Source organism: Aedes aegypti, chromosome 2 (assembly GCF_002204515.2).
Source record: "Aedes aegypti strain LVP_AGWG chromosome 2, AaegL5.0 Primary Assembly, whole genome shotgun sequence".
Taxonomy (NCBI): domain Eukaryota; kingdom Metazoa; phylum Arthropoda; class Insecta; order Diptera; family Culicidae; genus Aedes; species Aedes aegypti.
The window spans coordinates 228270610-228293223 of record NC_035108.1 but is presented as its reverse complement, the minus strand read 5'-3'; the positions used below and the strand labels follow the sequence as shown (position 1 = coordinate 228293223).

The 22614-nt window shown below is 35.9% G+C and overlaps 1 protein-coding gene and 1 long non-coding RNA gene across 6 annotated transcripts in view; one reads left to right on the top strand and one right to left on the bottom strand.

Annotated features, from left to right (window-relative positions):
- LOC23687660 (longitudinals lacking protein, isoforms H/M/V) overlaps positions 1–22614 on the top strand; it is a 221902-nt gene that overhangs the window by 56935 nt on the left and 142353 nt on the right. The gene's annotated exons all lie outside the window — the stretch shown is intronic.
- Positions 10136–21349, bottom strand: LOC110676422. Its single transcript, XR_002500369.1, has 2 exons — positions 20091–21349; positions 10136–10275 (listed from the first exon to the last, which is right to left on the bottom strand). It is a non-coding gene; the product is annotated as an uncharacterized LOC110676422 (long non-coding RNA).

Sequence of the window (22614 nt, the reverse complement as noted above, 5' to 3'; positions counted from 1 at the left end):
TGGTCAGATGAAGTTAAGTATCTAGGGCTTATGCTAGATAAAAATTTAACTTTCAAAAATCACATTGAGGACATTCAAGCCAAATGTATGTGAAGTTTAATAATTGAACAACCCTAAATGCCGACCTTTGCGCTCTCATTCTCTTTCCATAACGTAGAACTCTGAACCTTTTTAATTTTGAACTAGTACTCAGTACTCAAGTGATAGCGCAAAGGACCGGTCCTATTGCTGGCGCGAATAATTTCATTAAAAGTTGAACTCGAAATCACGACGTTATCTTCTCGATATCCGAAATAGAAGTTCCCATTCCGTTTCCCGTTGAAAGTTACGCGGTGCGACAATTTTTGGGGGCTCGTCCGGGAACGGAAGTTGGATTCGGATATCGCGAGTGTCGGATATTGAAGGATTTGCAGTGAGCAATCGTGTTCGAAGGATTATTGCTTCACCGTAAAAATCAGTGGATTTTCTGAAGTAAATCCGCAAATATAACCACGGTAAACGTGACCGTGAAACGTGATCATAGAACTGTGCGTTGGGAAATAATAGTTATTTCCAAAGACACGTGTTCAAGTGAGGGATATTTTTCCCTGATCCGTAAACCCCAGTAGTGAGTGTCTGAAGATCAAGGTCGGGCTAGACAATAGAATCGATCTTGTGTGGCTAGAAAAACAAATTCCCGGATCAAAACAAACTAGTTAGAGTGATCGTTTGAAGATCAAGGTCAGCTCAGACAATTGACTGTGATCGTGAAAACAAACTAACCAGATCAAAACAGAAGTGAGAAAGATCAATGGACTTATCCACGGTCTTCTTTTATCCTCGACTTTCTTTTTCTTTCCTGCACTAAATGCGGGCAATGTTTACATTAAATGACATCCGGACCAACATCCGGACAACGAATGTTCACCGGATGAACACGAAGTGGATGAATGCACAACGAAATCGTTCATTTTTTGTGAACACGGCCCGCAGTGAAAGGTTTTCTTCCCGCTGCAAGTTGCAGCGTGACGTCATCGTAGATTAGTTCATAGTGTTCTGAGGTGTGTTAGTGTTACCATGGATGATAGGCCACCTATACCACCTTTTCAACCCCCTCTGTTTGTAAACAGCACCATGCCCATACAAATGAACCCGAACGACAACAGCTTCGCTAGACTGATTGATCAGTTTAATTTTTCCAATGTAACTGCTATGAATCTGAGCCAACAGATGAATAACTTGCGCTCTGAAATGCAAACCTTGATTCAAGAAAATGAAAGGCTAAATGGAATCATTCAGAATATGAGCGGGCTGTCGATGGCTCAACCGTCGTGTAGTACTCCGCGAAGTGTTCAATATCGCCTAGACAATGAACAACAGAGCGCTATGAGGCACAGAAGTTTCGAGGTTCAAGACGGTGCTAGGGGCAACATCGACGGCGCTGGAGGTGATCACGTTGACGGCGGTAATGCTGAGGACGGCTACGATGGTGAAGATGGCGCGAATTGCAACCGTGCATGTGCAAATAACCGGGCTGGTGATAACGGAGGTTTTGGCGGTTGACGCGATGTGCAAGTTGCAGAGAGGCGAGTTGGAGATGATGTTGGCGAGCAACGATGGAGTATCGCTGAAATAGAGGCTGCGTTTGCCGAGTTCAGTGGTACAGATCTGTATCCAGTCAATAAGTGGATCGCAGATTTCGAGGAAGTAGCCAATTCCATTGGACTATCGGACCTTCGAAGATTTGTGTTGGCTAAGAAGAAGCTAGTGGGCTTGTCGAAGCTTTCTATCAATACGATGAGTGACGTTACCACGTGGAATGCTCTAAAGGTGTTTTTGCGAAACGAATTTGAGTTTAAAGAAAACAGTGCAGTAGTTCACGAGAAGTTACGTTCGCGAAAGAAATTTAGCGGAGAAAATGTGTTGGAGTATTTTCTTGTTATGCGTGAAATCGGTGCGAAGGCCGACCTGGACATTGAAGCAATCATGACCCACACGATAAACGGGATCAACGATAACGGTCCGGATAAAACCGTTTTGTACGAATCAAAATCGATAGCAGAGTTTCGTGAGAAATTACGACTCTATCAAAGCTTGAAAGATGCGAAATACGGCAGAGATTCAGCAGATCAACATTCTGCTAGTGGGCGACAAGGAGAAGGCAGTCAGCCGAGACCTGATGGAGCTAGGATACGTAGTAACAACAGAACAAGTGCAACGGCTAAGCAGATAGTTTGCTATAGCTGTGGACAGGCAGGGCATATATCCCGCGAATGCTCCAAAGCAAAGAGCGAGAAAAATATGCATTTTTGCATTACAGGTTCTTCGCCAGTGAATGGTACTTTCATTGAACTAAAATTAAATTCGTATCCGGTTCGAGCATTTTTTGATTCGGGTTCTGATGTGTCGCTTTTGAACGACCACTTGGTCGAAGAATTGCGGTTAACGGTGAACAAAGACGAGAAGAAAAAACTGGTTACGTTGAACGGTTCGGTTTGGACTCTGCACTCAAAATAATCCAAACGTCATTGTTACGTGAAAACATACGTGGTTTTTTTCCATCGCACTTTTCACGTAGCTCTTACGTTAATCATAGGTAACCCAGAATGAACGCATGAACTTTTGAACTTCGTCCATTCCACCGGCGCTACACGTAAGAGCTACGTGGATTTTCCGGTACCCTTTACGAAGTGTTTCAATAGGACCTAGATGTTTTTGCATTAAATTAACTGGAATAAAGACCAACCTTATCTCTAATAGGCTTTGGAAGAAAACTAATTCCCCATTCGAAAATGTAAACAGACCTAAAAGATTATGATATTTTTATATTCAATCTGAGCATTGTGAATCCTGTTTCCCAAATGTTGTGAGTTTGTTCTGTCTTGTTGTAGCCTTCGCCTTCGCGTGCTATAATTGATAGAGGTTATAAATCAGGTATAAAATATGAAGTAATGCAGGGATTCTTCGGTATGCAAAGCATATTTACCTTGAAATCAATCTAACACAGAGTTTAAAGTTCAGCAGCTTCTGAAGTTCCTCAAAAATCAAGCGGGCGTTATCTTAGGATTTGCGCTCAACACCGAATGTACGTACAACATGTAGATGTCAAAATGAACTTAGGCACCTACGTGAATTTCACGTAAGTGCGATAGGTAACCTCAGTAACAATTACCGAGTCACTAATTGATGGTTATGAATGGCTTAGAGATCTTTATCTTGGTCAGGTAAAGTGGAGGCAAAATGAATTTGGAATGATCTACGTGATTTTTCACGTAGCAATGACGTTTGGATTTTTTTAAGTGTGGGTACCGCAAACTTGGACGTGAAGGTGGATGATACGGTGCTATCCATGATTTTCGATGTTCATACTGCGAAAGAATTACCCCACGAAGTAATTTTGGGGCGGAATCTTCTGTTGTATGGTGAAGTGACTGTTACCGCCGAAGGTGCGAAATTTAAAGTGACAGAAGAACATTATGCAATGCGGATTGTTGTGGATGAAGCTACCGATGAACCATCGGCGTATATTGAAGACCCTGCCGTGTGCGAAGAAATGAAGCGTATAGTGAAATCCGCCTCAGCAGACAGTAGATGTGAAGGTTTCATCGGAGATATTGCTGAAAGATGAATCGCCCACATACCAGCTGGCTCGACGACTGGCACCATTGGAAAAGCGGTTGACGACGGGCGTTCCTCAAGCCAACGGACAGGTGGAACGTGTGGAAGGTACCATAGTACCTGCGCTGGAGAAATTAGCTATTGATCGTCTCGAGAATTGGTACAAGTATACGTGGATGATTTGCAACGATTCTTCAACAACACCGTTCAGCGAAGTATTGGTCGAACTCTTTTTGAGCTCTTGTTCGGCACAAAGCTGCGATCGTCGGAAGACGTCAGGTTAGCAGAGGCCATTGAAGAAGAGTGGGTGAAGCTGTTTGAAAACGCTAGAGAATAAGCCTGGATTGAAGCTCGTGCGAACATCGATGAGATCCAGCAGAACACAAAAATGGGATTCAACAAGAAACGGAAGAAAGCTGAAGGATACAAAGTGGGTGACTCGGTGCCGATGAAAACTGAATGTTCAACAGAAGTCGGCATCCGGGCCGGATGCTTCCCAGGAGGGCCGAATGTGGAGTTTATTAATTGAACAACCCTAAATGCCGACCTTTGCGCTCTCATTCTCTTTCCATACTCACTCTGAACTTTTGAAATTTTGAGCTAGTACTCAGTACTCAAGTGATAGCGCAAAGGACCGGTCCTATTGCTGGCGCGAATAATTTCATTAAAAGTTGAACTCGAAATCACGACGTTATCTTCTCGATATCCGAAATAGAAGTTCCCATTCCGATTCCCGTTGAAAGTTACGCGGTGCGACATGTATTAAATATATCTGTAACCACTTATTAACAGAAAATCGAAAATTTGTCTTAAGAACAAGCTTTTGATATTCAAACAAATTTTCAGTCAAACTGTATGCTGTACCAATATAAACTAGATGTTGTAATACCAGGAAGAAACCCGATCAGAAGAAAATAACTACTGAATACCAAATTGAGGTATTCCATACCAGATAATTTCCAATACTTACAACCTGAATGAGGTATGAATGAGCCCTGCATAAGAGGTAAAATACCTCAAATAATACTTTCTGCATATTCTACAAATACTAACCTGATAACTAGATCAGATATTGTAATACCTAAATAATACTTGATGGATTTTCATATAGAAGTGAAAATTTTCAATAGTAGTTCAATACCTCCAGCAGTCCTCAATAGCTATCGAATACCAAATTGAAGTATTTTTAATTGTTTTAAACATTTTTTTCAAATACCATTATAATACCAAAATAAGGAATTAACAACTGAACAATACACAACTATGGTATGGTAGCAAAATATGGTATGCATAAGTTATTGCGAGTTATTCTTTCCTCCTCGGGAAGCTCTGCAGAGGAATAAAAAAAAATTGAAAATGATTCTGAAGCTTCCTCCCTGGTATAGTACTAATGAGTTTCATAGAATATCAAATGTTGAAACATTGGAACAAATGTCAAATAAAATAATTAATAATTTCAGACAAAAATCGTTATAATTTTCTATTGCTACGATTAATGCGTTGTATATTTAGGTTAAGTAAATTAAAAGCGTTTTTTTCTTTCTCTTATAAGTAGGTGAAATCAACTCACCTGTAAATATTCGTAAATGCTACGGCAAATGAAATGTAATATGTTGTTAATAAAAGCTTTATTTTGTAATACCAAATTAGGATGGTCGTGTTGTCTAATACAGAACACCTAGATATACAAAATGAATGTAATGTTTGGAATGATACTAATAAAAAATTAAGGCAACGGACCTGCATGCAACGCCCAATGGCACAGTCGTAATACGTTCATGACGAAAATAAATCCGGATTGAAACGGGAATCAAACCCACATTTCACGGCAATAAAGTTCAGATTATGTTTTTAATGTATTAACCCTCTCCCGCCCATGGTGTCTGTAGAGCACCAAAACTTCTAACCTTTATATCTTGAAAAATAACGAACAAAATTATATTGTTTTCATGTTACTTCATAATTACACATCTCCGCTCTCACTTCAATGCCTTATTTTCGGGATGCGAACACATTTAACATGTTTCTTTACGAAAAATATGTATGAAGGTATGGGTTTTACTGGTCGAAAAATAGTACATGGTTTCGAAGCCTGATATTACAAAGAGAATTGATTCCCATGGTAGCAATAAAAATATTTCCCAATAGATTTACTCTTTATTTGCTCTAACATATGTTCAGAAATGCTCAATTTAGTTTCGCCATCATTGAATTTGATGGAACTTGTATGGTGCACATATGCACCACTGGGCGCACGGCACACAAAAAAGCGTAATATCGAAATTGTTTTTATCAGCTCAGTTTACAAATTTTACTGAAAAATCGTCAAGAAATAAGACAACTTTACGAAAGCGGTGCAGAAAAAGATTTTATCGGATTTATGGATGAAGATTCTGATGCTTTGAATGGATATGACGAAGTTACTAATGAAGCAGCGAAAATCTATAAGCGTACTACGAAATCGATTAGATCCAGAAGTAAGTTCAAAATTAGAATCGTATTGTAAGCAGAATATATAGACTCTATATATTATAGAGCTATATTACAGATTCCGATATCGTACACTTTATCATTGTCCCGATCCCGAAGGAGATGAAACGGAAGTGGAGAATTTGGATATGAGTAATGATGAAGCTAAATTAATCCAGTTTACGGTTCTTCTACTGTCAGAAAACATCGAAGAATTGGATTATACTCATGTAACGATTTAGGTAAATGAAAAGATAAGAAACGACAATAACAAAAGCGCTTGAAGAAAGCTCATCTGAAAAAATACGTTGGAGCCATAAAGTACTCTAAATTCCTGGTGGTGCATCAGAGCACCACCTCATATTTGATTTTAAGTTACCTTGAACACTAATTCATAGTTCAAAAACAAGGTTTTGTTCTACGATTTTGCGCAAAAATGTACATTTCTATTTTTAATCATGAAAAAAGTCATGGGCGGGATAGGGTTAACTATCTTCTTTGATCAGCCTTATTTGATCAGGTCGGTACTAAATAGCTTTTACTTGCTAGGATGCTGATTCAGCATTGCTGAATTTTACGGTCCATGTTTCCTAGTTTATAAATGTCTAATGACGTTGAATCATTTTATTTTTATTAAGGTGAAGATGCATCAAATCCAAATCTAGAATTTTCAAAAGCTCAAATCTAGAGAACCAACAACCGTTTGCGCTGAAAATTTTACTTACTGGTATGGACTATGGAAACTAGTGAATTCGGCACCGCTCAAACGTCAAATTCGTGAACTCGTGCACTGGTCCATAGTGAACCCGTGCATAGGTCCATAGTGCCATGCGATACGTTTGGTAGACGTAGAACAAACTCATCAAATTCCTCTTACGAAGCTCCTCTGCAATCCGCCGCTCCTCTAACAGTGAACAATCGAATACACTTGTTAGAGCCGTAACTTAGCACTGCCCATCAAAATTATCACACCACGCTAAAAATCCTCCTTGGCCTCATTTAATGTGTAATACAAAAATTCGTACTATCAGTGCTCCAGTATCCTCAAATAGCCCTATTTCCACTCACTAGGGTAAAAATTGATTTTTTGTGTCGAAAATCAACATTTTTCAAACGGATATTAACAAATGAAGTCGTCTGACATTATTTTCATTAAGGTACCGCGGGGCAAGTGGGTAAATGGGGTAAGTGAAAATAATTGGTATATTTTACTGAATATGTGAATTAACATTTAAAACTCATGCGTAAATCTTTGAGGCCATTGAGAACATTACAATAAGTAAGAAATTTCTGAGATTTTTCAGCCATAATTGCATAATAGAGCGAAACATTGTTAACCTGACAACTACCACTCCGTAACAAGTTGGCGACGTGCAATCTTATTTTAATATTTTCAGCGGAAAAAAGTTTCAGAAAATAATTTTCTTTACCACTTTTAAGTTGTCCCCTCTGACAGTTTAAAAATGCAATAAAAAAAGGTTAAGAAATAATTCGACATATACCTAAAAATAACTAAATTGAAACACCATCAATTTTCTAATTGTTATTATTATTTATCTTTATTAGAGTGGCTTTTCGCCCTTGGCGAGTTCACCACTTAAATCAATTTTCTAATCACGTGGGGCAAGTGAAAAGTTTCTCATTAGAAATTGAATTTGTGTTTTCTCTTTAGGTAGCAATTATCATAGAACAACAGAACGTGCTGATAATTCAAGAAACGCTATACTCAAAGCGTTAGAAGCTATTAGAAATCATGGAACTTATCTAAAAGTGGTGGCCACATATTACGATATTAATATGTCTACTTCGGACAGCCGATTAAAAGGAAGGACGTTGATTGAAAAGTTCCAATGTAAGAGAACTCACGGAAATCTCGTGAAATGTTTATGTAATGCTAGTTCAAAACATAAAAATGGGGTATAAGTCTGTCCACATAAGAAAATTCTAAATACCTAATTGAAGGATTTCGTTTGATTTCTCCCGATGATCCGACGTCATATCCGAATTTCTTAAAAACAAATAACGAGCGGTGGAAACTCTACAGAGCAGAGATGCAATTGCTATCCTAGTTATAATGTTGTCGAATCATTTCAACTAACATAACTGAACAGAAGAAAATTCAAGTGACAAGAATATATTTTTCTTTGTTTGCATGTTACTTATGTCGTTGTTCATTGGGACGCCTTAACATATGATAAAGTTAATAGAAATCGTGAATATAACTGTTACTTTTTGAATTTATTATTCAAAACCATAAACTTTTAAAAGTAAGGAGACATTTTTCAATAACTTTTTCTGTATTTTTTCCTTCAATTTCATATAAAAATCAATTTCAGCATACTGCTTATATTTGGTGGGAGTTAAGTTAAAAAATATACAGGACCTCATTTATTTAAATTAAAAGTCTCTAGAATTTGAAGAATCTCAACTATACGAATTCCATTACCCACTTGCCCCACGGTACCTTACACATAATTCTTTATATTGAAAACACAAGACCTCGTAAGCGGTTATTGGATCACTAGATTTTTGTATGTGTTCCAATTAACCGCTCATGCAAAAAAATAACAAAAGTTTTACAAAATGTCGATTTTAGCATACTGCCTTCTTTATTGTTTCAGTAGCTATGGTTTGACCATAAAAAATATCAGGATAATGATGTTATGAACGTTTTTCATTTTTTTGCTGCTAATTGCCTGTACTTGGAGCTACACTGTGACATTAAAATAATATTGATCGACAAAATAGTTATTTTATAATAAACATTTGAATCCATGACTTTCCTTAAATGAGTGGAATCTGGTGCACTGATGGTACATTTTATATTTTTCTACTATTCTCGCATAACCTGTGATCTCGCCGAAAAAGCCATTGGTAACCGAGTGTGTAGCTCCTTGTTTCAAAGCCAATTAATGAAGCAGGATGAAAATTATCACTACTGGGAGATAGAGGAGTATATTCTCTGCATCGTGGCATTGTTGAATAATATGTAAATCCAATCGTTTGCTCGGTAACAACAAGCTACACACTCGGTTACCAATGGCTTCTAGAGCGAGATCACAAGTTATGCGAGAATTAACTTAACACAGAAAAAGAACCTGGTGGTATTAAAATAATGTCAATACTTTTTTCCATTAGTTACATGGGAAACAAATATGTGCCAGAATAAAACCATTTTTTTTATTTTCTAAAACTCAATTTTTTTATGTAATTGTCAGAATCAATAATTATAAGAATCCTTAAGTAAAATTAAAATTAAAAAGTATAGGCATGTCTAGAAATAAACATTACAAAAAAAAATAATTAAACAAAACAATTCGTATATTTAGAATAAAAATTAATCATTGTTCAAACCGTGATTTGATCGATTTTTGATAACGAACAATGATATTTAGTTCTAAAATTAAAGTTAAGCTAAGGACCTCCATATAAATAGACTTTCTTTTTTATGTGTAGTGAAATTCGTCAAAATCGAGTGTGTTACCTTTTGAGCAAAAATTTATCAAAACAGTCATAAAATGGGAATGAAGCAAAAATAAGTGGCCTTGTCTTGGTCCAAAATAATTATATATGACCGTATATGATCGTCTGACCATAGGGGACTCTCGCTTATATCCTTGTAAAACTTTTTTTATTCGGGCCATTATTCATTTTGGCATGGGGATTTTTTCTCTGACGAATTATCTAAAACTTTGCATTTAAAAGCATTTCAATACGACGCATATTGTATCCAAATATGAACTGCGTTCAAATATGAAGTTGCGTTCAAAAAACCCCACTGCCGAAGTGAATCAAAAGTGCCAAGAATTGGATCCGACTCCCTACCTAGTTGTTTTCAATTATTCCATCCATGAAAATCCAGTATCTGAAGGTGAGGGTGTTCCAACCTTAACGATTCAAGAAAAAGTTGCTCCTTCTGATAACATACCGTTCACTCATCTCTCTCTCTGGTCCTTTTTTCTTACATTCTAGTAATGTTATATATTATTCTCTTTGTATATGTATTCCAATGCTCCAGTATTGTAGCATGCATTTCGGGACTGGGAAAACATCGGGCTCGTGGTCGTCATTTTCAAACAGTGGATTTCGTATCGCGCAACCGGCTTCTACTTGGTATTGCATTTTTCTGCTCGCGTATGGTGTGTCATAAGTACTGGATTTTCCTGGAACCTCACTGATGTTTTGCAAAGTTGGGGAAAGATCTGGATGCTGTCAAATTATCAATACTCTTTTTAATTAATTATTTTCGCGTTGTTTTGTGAAAAGTTTTGTATTATAGTAACGAAAAAATGATATCCTATTTTTTAGTGGTTAAACTTCAACCAACACAATAAATTAAATTGTAGTGTTAACATCAAAGGTGATGAAAAAATAAACACCATGTTTTCTTACACAGAATTGAAATTTTAGAAGGAGTGAAATGCATTTTTCCAGAATGGATTAACAAAAAGTTAGTATTTTTGTTTTGAACTTGAGTAAAACATATACACATTTCAACATTTACCGTCGTGATTCGTGAACATTTGTTATCCTATGCAATTTTGGTTTTGCAGTTTAATTAGAATGGAAGCAAATTAGTGATCTAAAATGTTGTCAACTGTTTGTGTTTCGGTGTGGATATTTACCAAGGATGTTTTAAGCAATAGGACCACATTTGCTGAATGTTAAAATGTATTTCAAGAAAAACGCTGTTTTGAAAACTTGTGAAGGTAAATATTTGTTGTTTTCTTAGGATGTAATTATCAAAACATTACTTACACATTAGGGTAGATTTTCATTTAATACACATTTCTAAATTATTTATTGCTGCACTTATTGCTCAAGAAGTATAGAAAGCATTGGTCAATAAGTGTAAACCATAAAATGTCTCAAACAAAATTTGATTTAATGTGTTTGTAGATTTTATGTCGTAGAACAAGAAAAAATGATGTTACGAGACGACAACTATCGATATAAACACTATTCTATACTGTCTTCTAACTAGAAGTAGTTTGCTCCTCAATAAAAGTTCAACAATATTGATTAAAAGTTAAAGTTAAGATTGATAGATTGAATACACAGGAATAGGGTTACACATTTCTCAAGAATATATATATATGTGATTATAGAACGAAGCCACAGCTCAATATTTCAAGGGCACAAGACTTGAGAACCAAACAGCGCTCCGTGTTGAAAATTTATCCCATTTGTCACCACCAGCAGGCAAGCAGTTTGATTGATTTTCAACGCGAACGGTTGTCAGATTCTCCAGTCTATCAGCTTATCGGAATCCTAGTGTGCTGCGCTAGCCGGAGTCTCACGAAAACGCGCGCTGGGTGTTGTGCTTCCGGAGAGACTCGTCTCATGCGCTGCTCGGTGCTACGGCTCACTATATGTATCCAAGTTGTAAAACAACTGCTTACTTATGTCGTTTTTACGTTTTCCTATTATTTAGAAACTTCTGAATTCATGGTAAAATTAAGAACTGCACCAACGATTTTCAACCGACTACATTTATCTGTTAATTCTACCAAAACATAGTCAACATCACTACACATGAAAATATATTCCGTTTATTCAACCACAGTTGCAGTATTTATGACTAGAAATATTCTTGATTTGACAATTTTGGCATTCTACTTTTGACCACACTGTGTTGTACGGTGGGTGTCACTGATTGAAATAGGTACAATGCTTTGTAGTGGATGCTACTATGGAACATGGTTACATTTACTGCACTGCTCAGTGATTTGAACTAGATTATAGTAAACTTAGGGTTTATTCAAATATTACGTAACGCAAAATTAGTCAATTTTATACCCCCTCCCTCCCCAACGTAACAGCTTTTGTATGGGAAATTTTAAATTTTTGTATGGACCGTAACACTATGCAAGACCCCCTCCCTCCCCCTGTTGCGTTACGTAATATTTGAACGATCCCTTAACAGATTTTTGTAGTCGGTTGAAAATCGTTGGTGCAGTTCTTTATTTTACCATGGATTCGGTAGATTATACAACAAAATTTGTTTACGTGCACATAAACAAACCAACGTCAAGCAAATTGTGGTTCGGTGGAACCTGAACCGGGTTGGGGTTGAAACTGTGATTCAGAACGGATTGCGCCAGTTCCAACCTACACGGGAAAAAAATCTGTGGTAAAAATTACTACTTTAGCTGACTACGCCCATTCTTGAAACTACCATGGAATTTCAGACAAATTTACCATGTTTACGGTACATCCCACCACATTCCTGGTCCATTTGACAGACATACTTTACAACAATCTGATTTCGACAACAGACATGGTAAAATCAAGCGCATTTCTGGTCTGCTGAAAATTGCCGGTGCGAGCGCTTAAGTTAACCCCCTAAAATGGTAGTTTTTACTGCACAATTTTTTTGCGTGTACACGCAGAGAAAAATATTGTAAATGCAAACAAATTCTGTATAGATTCAACAAATTTTATTTTTGACTCACGGCTTATCGGTATTATTTGTTGACTCAATGATTACTTCCATTTATTCCTACAACATAAATTTTTGTTTCTAAAAATTTCTCAAAATAGCCAGCTGTCAAAAACAAAAAGAAATAAAATTGAAACAAAAATATGATTTGTTGATTCTAAAACACCCTATATTGAAGTAACAAAAAATGTGCGTTGAAACAAAAACCAAAATATTGTTGATTCTACAATAATGTTTATTGACATTAAAGAAACCAAAGTATTGATGAAAAATCATAAATTTTGTTATTATTTCTAACAATTTAATGCAGAAAGAGCTTTCCAGATAATAATAATAATTGAATGTGCTTCGAATTATAACAGCCAACTATAGTAAGCCAAGATCTAGTCCGATACCATCGCCACAGCTGAACCACCGGTCGAAGCTAATTTGGGATATTCTGAAGTGAAAAAATAAATAAAATATATTACCTTGTCTTGCAATTTGATCAAATATTTACCTATAGCTTTTCTTCCTTCTATATTTACACCACTTTACACTGTCATCACCATCGAGAATAGTAGAATTCTTTTTGTCATATGATTACTGAAATGATGATGTCATTAAATTGAATTATAATCATATATGACATGCCACCAAATATCGCACGGACACTTCGGTTTTAATTTTCAGCACATTTTAATTTTCGCATCAAAATTTTCTGTTTATCTTCTCAATACAAAATGGCGACAGTGATAAATAAAATTGATTAATTCAACAAAATGGTATTGTTGAAACAACAATTGTAATTTGTTGAAATTAAAATAGAGCATAAGTTTTACCTTTGACGCAGAATTTTGTTGTTTCAAAAAAAGTCCAACTTAGAAACGAACCACCCGATGGGTTGGTTCAATTCAAATCAAAATTGGTGGTTCTAATAAGTGAGTTTTTAGATTCAACCCTACAGTATTGTGCATCCCGATAAAATTCAGAAAAAGAACTTCGCTCATTTTCCTCTTCTTTATCAACGAACTTAAGGTAACACACGATAGACTCATCGTGGCATCCATGAACAATCTATGTTCAAACTATCGTTGAAAAGAAAATATTTCTGGTTTCATATCGATCATTCGGTGATCTATCCGGATCATATGCTTGCTAACAACAGGCATGTTGATACACTTTCAGTTCATCTATGTCCGGTAGAACCGATATCACATCCCCAAAACTACAAAATCGATCATCATTTATGGATAGCAAACAGTTGCACCTTAAGCACCGCCAACACATTTTTAATCGGAAGGATTTTGGCGCACTCGAACTGACAAATCCTCCGTTGTGGTGAAACTTCTTCCGTCGACGTGATGTTGGACAGTTTTCTAAAACAGTCGAGATAAAAGCCGAGCCGGCAGAGCAATGACAGTTAGTTCGTTCAAAACTTCGCTTCGGAAGTCCAACCGGCGAACTCCAGATTGGTGCTGCGAAGTCAATATACTGCTTCGCGACTAAAAATGGGTGAACCAACGTGCGAAGTTTGATTTTTGACCAACTTCGCCGCGTCGCGAGTCACTTCTTAATAGTGCGCATAATGCACACGGCGGAGGGCATAGATGCGCACTATAGCGAAGTGACTCGCGACGCTGCGAAGTTGGTCAAAAATCGAACTTCGCACGTTGGTTCACCCATTTTTAGTCGCCAAGCAGTATATTATTCTGCGTGTAGGTTCAAAAACGAATTCGACGTTAGTAACCAACCCCCCCGCGAAGTGACAGATAACGCAATTTTCACGTACCTACTTGCAACGTAAACAATGGGGCCATCCACCGCTGCCGGCACAATTTTTCACTATGGCAGATCGGAATTTTGTTTCGTTGTTGACGGGTGCAAAACTACGAATGGAATGAAATGAAATAAGGGCGAGTCTGATATTTTCGTCTGCCAATGGAAATAAATTTAATAAAATCACCAAGTTTAAGCACCAAATGAACTATAGAGCGAACCAATTCATTCGGTGAAAAGTTTAAATGACCTGTTAGTGCTTTGTTTTGCGGGAAAGTAATCCATAAGAAATTACTTACCATACAGCCTTACTGATTTGTGGATCTCTTTTATGCCCTCAAAAGAAAGCGCTGGCCGTAACATAAAATAAAATATTGCTGTGTGCGTTTGAAATGCAAATACCAAATGCGGGAACGCCAAACGCGGTAAGATTTTTCACAAGAAATGCGTTGTTAAAGATAGATTTTTCTTGCTAGGGCGGCGGTGATTTATTTAATCGTTGCTATGTGTCCTTTGATTGTTTTGTGTTACCGCATTTGCAGGACGTTTAGTCTAGATTTGCATCTCAAATGCAAGCAGCAATAAAATATTGTGGGCCTCGTGGCCGTGCGGTTAGTGTTGTCAGGCATTTAAGCGCATCGTGTCATGGGGTGTGGGTTCGATTCCCGCTTCAGCCGTTGAAACTTTTCGTCAGGAATGTTTCTCGGCTGTGCCACTGGAGCATTCTTGTCCATTGTCTAGTGTTAAATGGCTGAAGACGGTGTCCTTGTCTTTTTTATTTGAGATCGAATCAAGTCAAAAAGTGATATTTTTTTTTATTTGCATTAATTTTTTTCTATGCGGATTAGAACACTTTCTCATATTCACCACCAGAGGCCCAAGTTGTCTTCGGGGGACTTATTCTTCGTAAATCAAAGAATAAGTGCTCTGAAGACACCAACAGCACAGACCAGTGCCAACAGGATTCATTGCAATCCCGCACTTTTATTCGCACTTTCGCACTTATGAGACCGCACTTCGCAGTCCAGTAGTGAAAGAAATACACAATAATAATAACATAATAATAGATATGGTTGGGGGTCATGTACAAATTACGTCACGCTCCAAGGGGGGGGTCGAGCCAAGCGTGACAAGCCTTACAAAATTTTCGGAGGATTCATACAAAAAGTGTGACAAAGTGGAGGGGGTCGAAAAAGTTGAAAATTAGCGTGACATAATTTGTGTACCATCCCTTGCCAAATTTGTTCTTATTTTATCATTATTTGGCTATTCACCTTTACTCGGGTTGTCCTATCCTTTTGCACAGTACTTATGAACAGTGTAGTACCCATCATTGAGGAACGCAATATTTCAATAAAAATAATGATGAAATACTTCATTTGACGAAATCACTTATTTCTCATTTTTTGGGGTTAGTTACCGTTTTTCTTCTAACTGGAATATGGGGGAGATCCCCCAGTACCGGACACCACCCAACACCGGAGACCGTCGGAAAATTGAGAAATTATGGCCCCATCAATGCTTGTATATTAGAAGAAAAGGAAGGTATTATAGAGAGTAATGGTTGCGCTTTTGTGAAAAAAAAACAGAGATGTTTGAAAACCAATAAAAAGTTGACGTATCGCCTCTAATTTGAGCATAATTAGTAATTATTTTGAATATGGCAAAATTATTTGAATCACGCAAGCATGATTGAATTTTATCATAATTTGAAGGTATGAATGCAGTTTGTACCATATTTAAACTAAAAGTGGACAATTAATAATTTGATTAAGCAGAATTGCAGAAAGATTTTTTCCATAATATCACTGCCGGACAGTGGGTGTTAGATGGAATACACACATAATTGACAGAAAATTGCAAGCACTCACATAGTTTTAAAGAGAAAAATCGAACAATTGGGTCCTAAAATGTTCCATGAATTCTTGTTTTTATTTAATAATATGAAATAGCATGTTCTTGCAAGTTTAAACCAAGAGGTGTGACAAAATCCAAAAAAATAATTTTTTTTGGACTTGAACCAACGAAAATCATTTAAAAATTTAGTAAATATGTGTGTTTTGGCCTAAACTTAAGCGTTTGGTACTAAAATTGTGACAGGGCTTTACTGTCCATAAAAGCATAACTGTCCCATATGGATTTTCTAACCAATCCCTTTTTTCATTGCAACATCCATGTTTTAATATATACTTTGCTATGCATATAAAAAATAACACACTTTGTTTGAAAACATTGTGGAAAAATATGAGGTTGGAGCAGTCCCATATTGAAAAATAAAGACATAACAGTCTCTATATGAACTTTCAACGCGAAAGGCAACTGTAAACCGTTAATTGTGTTCATGTTTAAATTTTTGGCTGATCACTAAAAGCAAAATGAGTCATCTGTGCGGTTGTTTTAAATTAATATGACATGTAGAAATGTACTAGAAAAGTATGAACATTTGTATGAGAAGACACATTTCAAACTTTGAGCGCTATTTTCTACTTTTTCCATATGGGACAGTTATGCCTTTATGGGCAGTTTAGGACCCTATTGTAAAACAATTGTTGTTAATTTTTATAATTCGATAATTTGGAATGATTTTAATTAACAGGAAGAGTTGTAGTTTTGATCTTTTTAAATTTTGGAGTCCTAGCAGGCTTGTAGAATAAGCTTCCTTTGGTAATTGCTAGACTGCCCATGAACGCATAATTGTCCCATGTGAATAGGAAATCCAGCAGACATGAGACTGATATGCTTTTATGGGCAGTAGAGTTCTCAATGAAATATGTGGTGAAAATATACAGATCGAAAAGAGCGATAATTAAGAAACTGCAAAAGGAAGAAAGACTTAAAGTAATCAGTGCTGTAAACATTCTTGGCATTAACGTTCTCACTGGTACAGAACCTGCTTCTCAGCTTAGTGTTCTTATGAGCACTTCCACAGTTATTAACTGAGAGCTTTCTTTGTCATAGTATGTGATTATATCGTGAAGTCAATAACGAAATCCAAATGGCTGTCACACTCGAGTCATGTGAGTTTTCTCATTGCGCAAATCTGTAAGTAAAACACACGACCTTGACGTGTAGATTTTTTTTTTCAGTGTATACGGAAACAAAATCGTAAAGCTGGTAAAAGTTTGAGAGATTTTCTTTTATTTTTGTTGCAAATTGAATCAAAATCATTTTGAGAATCTCATGGCAGAGGTTTTTATGATGTTAAGTCTAAAATAGAACAGTAAAAGCAAATAACTTTCACTCATGGTACAATCATTTTGAAACATATACCCAGACTTCAATAAAATTTGAAGGGTGGAAATAAAGCTAAGAAAAAATATACAGGATCTTGAATTTTCAAAGTTTAGTTCGTCACAGTCCTGATTTGTAATTTTTGCACCAGTGTATCCAAATACATTTTTTTTATGGATTTTATCGATCATGCTATCAAAGATCCCTGGGCGTTGGAATCATATTTTCCAGGGAGCGATGATTTTAAATATTTGATCGCTGTATTTTGTAGTGTTGCATGAGCTTCAAAACAATGGCAAATTTTTTATTACAATAAGGTACCGTGGGGCAGGTGGGTAATGGATTTCGCATAGTTGGAGTTCTTCAAATTCTAGAAACCTTAAATTAAAAAAAGAGGTCGTATATATTTTTTTAGCTTGACTCCCACCAAATATAAGCAGTATGCTGAAATTGATTTTTATATAAAATTGAAGAAAAAAGTACAGAAAATGTTTTTGAAAAATGTCTGCTTACTTTTCACTTGCCCCATAAGTGGGGCAAGTGAAAAGTTTATCGTTTGAACAATAAATTCAAAAACTAACAATTATATTATCTTTAACATTTGTTAATGCGTCCCAATGAACAATAACATAAGTAACATGTAAACAAAGAGAATGTTATTATTGTTACTTGAATTTTCTTCTGTTCAGTTATGTTTGTTGAAATAAATCGACAACATTATAACTGCAACCTTTTCAATGTTGATTCTTACATCATGGGACAGAAATTGCATTTCTGCTCTGTAAAATTTCCACCGCTCGTTATTTGTTTTTAAGAAAATCGGATATGACGTCGGATAACTCTTCGAGAGAAATCAAACGGGATCCTTCAATAAAGTATTTAGAATCTTTTTTATGTGGATAAACTTATACCCTATTTTTATGTTTTGAACTAGACATTCCACGAGATTTCCACGAGTTCTCTTATATTAGAACTTTTCAATTAACGTCTTCCTTTTAATCGGCTGTCCGAAGTAAACATTTGACAACCTTTTTTTAGAGAAGTTCCATGATTTGGCCATGATAATAGCTTTTAACGCTTTGAGTAGTGTTTCTTGAATTATCAAAATGTTCTGTTGTTCTATGATAATTACGAACCTTGTATACTTATAGCTACCTAACGAGAAAACACACTTGCCCCACGTAATTAGAAAATTCACGGTGTTTCAATTTAGTTATTTTTAGGTCTCTGTAGAATTAATTCTAAAACTTTTTTTATTGCAGTTTAAAACTGTCAGAGAGGACAACTTAGAAAAGTGGAACAGAAAATTATGTTCCGCAACTTTTTTTCGCTGAAAATATTAAAATTAGATTGCACGCCACCAACTTGTTACGGAGTGATAGTTTACAGGTTAACAATCTTTCGCTCTATTATGCAATTATGGCTGAAAAATCGCAGAAATCTATTACCTATTGTAATGTTCTCAATGGCCTCAAAGGTTTACGCATGAGTTTTAAAAATTAATTCACATATTCAGTGAAATACACCAATTATTTTCACTGACCCCATTTACCCACTTACCCCGCAGTACCTTAATAAGAATTTGTGGATATTCTGATTTAATGATCCTTTTTAAACAACTGCATAATACGGTTACCATTCATTGAAATCATTTATACTCCAGGAAATTATAATTATAAGCTGGTGAATGTGCAATGTGGGTTAGTATACGGGAATGCCATTGAAGAAAGAAAATTCAGAAGAACACGAAACATGTGTTGTTTTTCATCGTATATGAAAGAGGTGCTTTGATGGAGGACTTGCAGATTAGGTAGAACTCAAATTACTTTGTACAAATTGACAGAATTCGAGGCATTTCCAGATCGTGTCCGGTATTATGTGTCACCTTTTAAGATTGGTCAATTTGGTACTAAAATACATCATCAAAATGCAATGTGAAAAATCATATTTATATTTTCAAATGTATTTTTCTACGCAACAAAAATGATAGTATTTATCATAAATGGGCACCAACACCGCATATAATGAAAAGGTTTTGAATTATGAATTTAGTGGCTTAGGTGTCCGATACTGGAGAGTCTCCTCTTATGTCTGATTTCTCATTCTGATTGAAATAAAGGAAGTTTTTCATTATTATTTCAATGTATAAAATAATCAATTGAGCCTTAGCTTTTTTGAATAAGGCGCGAACATTAATTTGTAATGGTAAATACATAAACACTTTGGTTATTGATATAACTATCTCGATTAAGTATTGTAAAAAATATGTGCTTTCAAGAACGGTTTTCACGCATTCTCTTTGGCTCTGGTCACTACTGTAAGGTGCAGTCATCAATGAGTGAGTAAGAAAGAGCCAGCAGCAGGACAACCCATGGTAGCTTCGATTTTTTCCCATAACTTCTCGAACCATCTGCCACTACTCTGTGTGTTGGTATATCGATTCTAGAAACACATTATATTTGCCTAGGTTCTTCGTTGCCATCATATTTCTTATTCGACATAACTATTGATTTTGACCAATACAATACCATACTCAAATCAAGGATGGATGTCCAACCACTCATTTTTCAGTGACCGATAAAAAATGTCTTACTTTAGCCCTTAATTAAATGTCGTAGTGAACACTGTGATTTCTTTTTTACACCTTTAGCGGCTCTGTCGAATGGACAAGCAGAAACAAAACCTCCTTCTTAGTTGTTTTTTTTTTCACTTGCTGTGTATGCGTATAGAGTGATTACTTGAACGAATTTGTATGAGTGGTTTATGTGCTCGAAGCGTTCCGAAGAATGTTAAAAAAGCATGGTACATAAATAGGATTTTTTTCTCTTTTGCAAAAAGACACCAAAAGAACCAACCTGCAAAACACATGACAAATAAAAAATCTATTTTATAATCATATCTTGTTACAACAATGCACGCCTGCGCGGATTCAGTCACTAACAGTCTTTCTCCGTATGTAGTCGAATGTCGTCCACGAACTCTTTTTTTGTGCATATTTAAAAATCGTTGGTTTGTATAAAACATGCATATAACGATATGAATGATAGTGGTCCATGCTTTGATTATTTTTTTATTGAAAATTACAAACCAGCAGCTTGAAGCATATCTAGTTTTTTTTTTAATCTATGTGAAGTAATTATACTGCATTGATTTTCGTACATTTTCCATCTCATCCTTTTATCGTATGATTACTCCTGTTTTAGACCATAACTCAATATAATATGGCCACTGAATATTTTTTTAATAAACTACATACAATTCGCGATACCGCCAGCTGCTTTTTACACAAATCTGATTTAGTTTTAATTTTAAAATTAGAAATTTTCCAAAAGTTTTTAAAAGTTCCAATTTGGTAATACCCAGTGCACCAGTATCCGCTCACCTGTGTAAAAATTGATTTTTCGTGTCAAAAACCAATATTTTTCTCACGGATATATGCTAGCAATATGTATAACTTTCAAATGAAGTCGTCTGACATTATTTTCATTTGATAAAATAATTCTTTATATTGAAAACACAAGACCTCGTGAGCGGTTATTGGATCACTAGGTATTCTTGTGCTCCAATGTCGATTTTAGTTTACAGCCTTCTTTATTGCAGTAGTAGCTATGGTTTAAACATAAAAAATATCAGAATAAATAACAAAATTCGAAATAATGCATTTTTTAGTAAGATTGTCACGAAATCTTTTTACCGTGAGCGGATGCAGTAGCAAATGCAATTGAATATTTTTTTATGAAAATTTTTCAAATTCTTTTTATTTTTCCACTGATTACCTATACTACATTATGCCTTAAAAGTAGTATTGTTTGAGACAATAGTTATTTTATAATAAACATTTGAACACATAATTTCCCTTAAATGAGCGGAATCTGGTGCATTGATGGTAGTTATTCCAATTGGGTCCTAAAACTTTCAATGGAATCTTGTTTTTATTCAATAACACTAAATTTATTTTTTTTAGCTATTTTTCCTGCTCAAATAACGGCTATATCATGTTTGAACTTAAATTTAAAAATTGGGTTCATAAATGAACCTTGACACTTTTGATCATGTTTGACGTTCGCTTAGTCGACAAAAACACCACAGGGGTTTTAGTTTTAACACTGGGGTTGTTCCTACACGCAAAAAAAAAAATGTGCGGTAAAAACTATCATTTTAGGGGGTTAACTTAAGCGCTCGCACCGGCAATTTTCAGCAGACCAGAAATGCGCTTGATTTTACCATGTCTGTAGTTGGAATCAGATTGTTTTAAATTATTTATGTCAAATGTACCAGTAATGCGGTGTACCGTAAACGTAGTAAATAGGTCTGAATCTCCATGGTAGTTTTAAGAATGGGCGTAGTCAGCTAAAATAGTTATTTTTACCACAGAATTTTTTCCCGTGTATCTGACATTTCGAAAGGGACACGGAAAACAAAATACACCCAAAATTTGAGTTTAAGCCAAAAGGTGTGACAAAATCAAAAAAAAAAACTTTCTTCTTCTTTTTGGCGTTACGTCCCCACTGGGACAGAGCCTGCTTTTCAGCTCAGTGTTCTTATGAGCATTTCCACAGTTATTAACTGAGAGCTTACTATGCCAATGACCATTTTTGCATGCGTATATCGTGTGGCAGGTACGAAGATACTATATGCCCAGGGAAGTCGAGAAAATTTCCAACCCGAAAAGATCCTCGACTGGTGGGATTCGAACCCACGACCCTCAGCTTGGTCTTGCTGAATAGCTGCGCGTTTACCGCTACGACTATCTGTTTTTTGGACTCAAACCAACGGAAAACATTAGAAAATTGAGTAAACATGTGTTATTGGTCTAAAATTAAGCGTTTGGTACTAAAATTGGGACAGGGCTTTAGGACCCTATTCCGATGCTATAATTTACGTTGGGGTCAGTATTTGTCCACTCGACAAACTTTTCGTTTAGTACATTATTGAAGATCTATAAATTTTATTTAATAGGTCATGTTCTGTTCATTCAACTACTTTATCAATTCAACTTTCATATAATAAAATAAAATTTCAACCTTGACGTTTAGTAATGACGGCATAAACTCAGCAAAACAACATAATTTGTTTTTTTAGACTTAAATCAATGGAAACCTTAAACAATAGGGTCT